Source organism: Olea europaea, chromosome 1 (assembly GCF_002742605.1).
Source record: "Olea europaea var. sylvestris chromosome 1, O_europaea_v1, whole genome shotgun sequence".
Lineage (NCBI taxonomy): Eukaryota > Viridiplantae > Streptophyta > Magnoliopsida > Lamiales > Oleaceae > Olea > Olea europaea.
The window spans coordinates 10,088,748-10,092,975 of record NC_036237.1 but is presented as its reverse complement, the minus strand read 5'-3'; positions in this window follow the sequence as shown (position 1 = coordinate 10,092,975).

Below are 4,228 nucleotides of genomic sequence, written 5' to 3'. Positions count from 1 at the left end.
ATTTTCCAACTACTTGTGAGAAAGATCCATTAGTTATTTTGATCTTACGTTTTCCAAAACAAGGTTGATAAGATTGAAACAAAGTAAAATTGCCAGTCATAAGGTCAGAAGCGTCATAATCAACAATCCATGATATATTAAGTTCTTTTGTAGCATTTAGAGCTTGAAAGGTTATACCTTTTTGTGCCACTGACCCAGTACAAATATCTGAGCTACTAGGTTGTTCTCTATGATTAGTTTTTTTAAGAGATCCATCTGGTCTTTGCTAAATGAAGAAGAACCAGATTCTGTTACCAACTCCTCGAAAGCAACTTGATACCCATGATTATCTTTGTTTTTTTTTTCCTCTCTTCCAAATGGCAAGTTTTCTATGAATTTTCCAGCAAGTTTTTTTCGTGTGTCCTACTTTATGGCAGTGTTCATATCAATGCCTATTGGACTTATGGCGTTGATCTTAGGGTTGATTCAATTGTCCTTTTACAGCAAGAGCAGATCCTTCATTGACTAGGCCTTAAGGAGAGAGATCTTTTAGCTTCACTTTCTTCTGACTTTCCTTTCTGTGAACCTCAGAACATGCTTCACGGATGGTAGGAAGTGGTTTGGTTGAGAGAATCCTTCCCCTGACTTCATCCAAGTTTTTGTTGAGATCGGCAAGAAATGTGAAGATTCGTTCCTTCTAAATAATCTTTTGGTAATTAAGGGCATCAGTTGGACAATCCCACTCAAGTCCCTCAAGAATATCCAGTTGTTGCCAGTATTGAGTGAAGTTGAGGTTGCCTTGGCGCAGATCACGAATTTGACTCTTAATCTCAAAGGTGCAATTTCACTGTTGGAGAAAGTTTCTTTGGCAGCATCCCAAATCTCCTTCGCTATTTTGTAGAACAAAAAAGTTTGTCCAACATCTACTTCCAATGAGTTTATCAACCAGGACATGACCATCTTATTCTCGGTCCTCCCCGATTTGTATGAAGGATCATCCTTCTGAGGTTCCTTTTTCTCTCCTGTTAAATAATCATCCTTGCCTTTGCTACTGATATACATCATTACTAATTAAGACCATTGTAGGAAATTGCATCCATTAAGCTTATGAACTGTGATTAGCAAAACGAAGCCTTCGGATATTTCGCAGGTACTTGGAAGAGTTGATGATAGACCAGAGGTGAATTCCATTGGATTGAAAGGTTGAGCTTCTGTTGATCCTGATGAGGCCATGATTCTGTCCAGGTTCAGAAGTAAATTTTTTAGATCTAAAGCTTTGATACCATGAAGAAATTCAGAGTTCAATTAATTTTTGAATGAAGGTTACACCTGTATATATAAGGGAATTCCTATACTGAATGTAATAAGTTTCCCACATTTTAGGCAATTTAAAAAATAATTATATCCTAACTAATTCAATCCCTAACTAACAGATAACAATTCCTATTTACATGGGATATAATATTCGAATAATTAAAGAATATAATCCTACCTTCAACACTTAATTTGTGTTCAAATGTATGGTTTGTCAACAAGTAAAGCTGAACATCAAAGGCCGTTAGGGCTGTTGAACCCTATGGACATACCCAAATGGAAATGGAAGAAGATTGCAATGGATTTTGTCATTGGTTTTCCTAGATTAATGAGAGGTCATGATGCAATTTGGATGATCGTAGATCGATTGACAAAATCTGCTCATTTTCTACCATAACTATAGCTTAGAACAGCTCGCACAAATTTATATCAGAGAGATTATGCAGCTTCATGGTGTTTCAGTTTCTATCGTATCTGACAGATATCCAATGTTTACTTCGAAGTTTTGGATAAGCCTTCAAAAAGCTAGGGGTGCTAAGTTAACATTTAGTGCTGCATACAATCCTCAAACTGATGAATAATCTGAATGAACTATCAAAGTTCTCGAAGATATGTTGAGAGCTTGTGTCCTCGATTTGGGTGGTAAGTGGGAAGATCATTTGCCATTACTTGAATTCGCATACAACAATAGCCTTCAAGCTACTATTGGTTTAACACTATATGAGGCTTTATACGGTCGATGATGTGGTTCGCCATTATACTGGGACGAAGTTGGTAAAAGGAATGTTTTAGGTCCAGATTGGTAGAAACGACTGTGGAGCCTATACATCAAATTAGATCAAGAATTAAGACCGTCCAAGATCGTCAAAAGAGCTATGCTGACAAAAGAAGAAAAGAGTTGACTTTTGAGGTTGGAGAGAAAGTATTTCTTAAAGTGGCACTAATGAAATGAATACTACGATTTGGAAAGAAAGGAAATTGAGTCCAAAAGTTATTGGTCCATTTGAGATTCTTGAAAAAAATTGAGAATGTAGCATATCGTCTAGCATNAAAGAAAGGAAATTGAGTCCAAAAGTTATTGGTCCATTTGAGATTCTTGAAAAAAATTGAGAATGTAGCATATCGTCTAGCATTGCCACTCGAACTATCAGCAGTGCACAACGTATTTCACGTTTCTATGTTGAGAGAGTATATTTCAGATTTTAACCATGTTGTGAATGTTCGACCATTGGATGTCCAGAGTGATATGACGTATGAAGAAGCTCCTGCAGTGATTCTGGAGAGAAAGGACCATGTTCTGAGGAATCGAAGGGTTCCATTAGTCAAAGTCTAGTGGGATAAATATAGTAAGGATGAGACTACTTCGGAAAGGGAAGAAGAAGTTCTAGCCAAGTATCCCGACTTTCTTAAACAAGTAAGTTAAATTTTGAGGACGAAATTATTTTAAATGGGGAGAGTTTTCGCGATTGAAAAAAAAATATAATAATAATAAATCTTATATCTCATTTTAAAGGAAATTTTCTTGGTAGAACTCAAAAATAATTCGAGTTATATTATTACGTCGTTACATTCTAGGAGTTTAAATTAAAGCTTTGGTCACGATAGTAAAGTTATGTGCACTCGTTTTAAAATTTTTATAAGGTATCAAAATCTCTTTTAGACGATAAATATTTATTTTGACGACACTTCCTAATAGTCCAAATTAAAGTTTTAGTCACTATAGTAATGTTGGCTCACTTGTCTAAAAATTTTCGTAAGATGTCTAATTCAATTTTAAAACCACAAATGACTTTGTTTAACCCCAAGTCATTTTAAATCTCAATTACACTCACACGTAACCAACACAAAGGAAAGAAGAAAAAATGAAACTATCACCATACTCTTGAAAAGTCACCTGCACATTCATACCCACTTTATGCACTTGATTCCACTTTTAAATGTTTTACCTCCCCACTTAATTTTGTAACCTCATTTTTTTTAATGGAGTACATTACAACTTCAGTTGAGATTTAAGGGAAAAACCGTCCCTTATGTTTAATAGTCATACGTTTATTTTGGAAATCTAAAAATAAAAAATTCAATCCCTTTACCACATTCTTTCTCCCCAACAATTACACTTCTACATAAATATGTTTTTGCCATTTTTCATAGATTTAAAGGAACTCCTAAATCTGAAAATTATTTGAAAAGGAGGCAAAGAAGTACGCTGCATTTTATTTCTTATTGAGCAAAAAAAGGATATTCAAACTTCATGCATTAAGGTAGGGGTGCTCTTGGCATTTTTGTAAGTGGTATAAGAATTATTTATTTTCATTTTGCATCAAATATATTGTTGTGTTTCTCATGAAGGAGGCATCGTTTGGTGGCTCAAATAAGAGAAAGAAATTGAAAGTGACACTATTATTTGTTGCTCATGAAGGAGGCACCGTTCGGTGGTTCAAATAAGAGAAAGAGATTGACGGTGACACGAATAAATCAAAGTTAGCATTTCTGAAAACATATATGTATTTTATCATTTACTCAAGTGTCTTCCTACTGAGTATTACTTGTAGTACTCACACCCACTATAATCTCATAGGTTAATTCGAGGCATGGTGACGGTTTGGCATAGTGACAAGTGCTCGACGATTTGAAGAGCTTTCAACTTTCTAGTAAAATTTTCAATTCGTGTAAACATATTATGAATAAATAGATGACACTTTTAAAACATTAAAACATCTGTTTCGTTCAGTTTTATATGCATTTCATGTCAACCACAATTTGGAAATTGGAATGACTATGACCGAAGTTTATTTACTGCCGATTATAAATTCAGATTCTATCTTCCATTTGATAATGGTATAATTTGGGCTACGTTATATATCTTAGAGTGAAATTAGTGGAATTTGAAAGATCTGTGAGTCTTCTAATAGTAACCTTTGAAATTCCCTTAAAA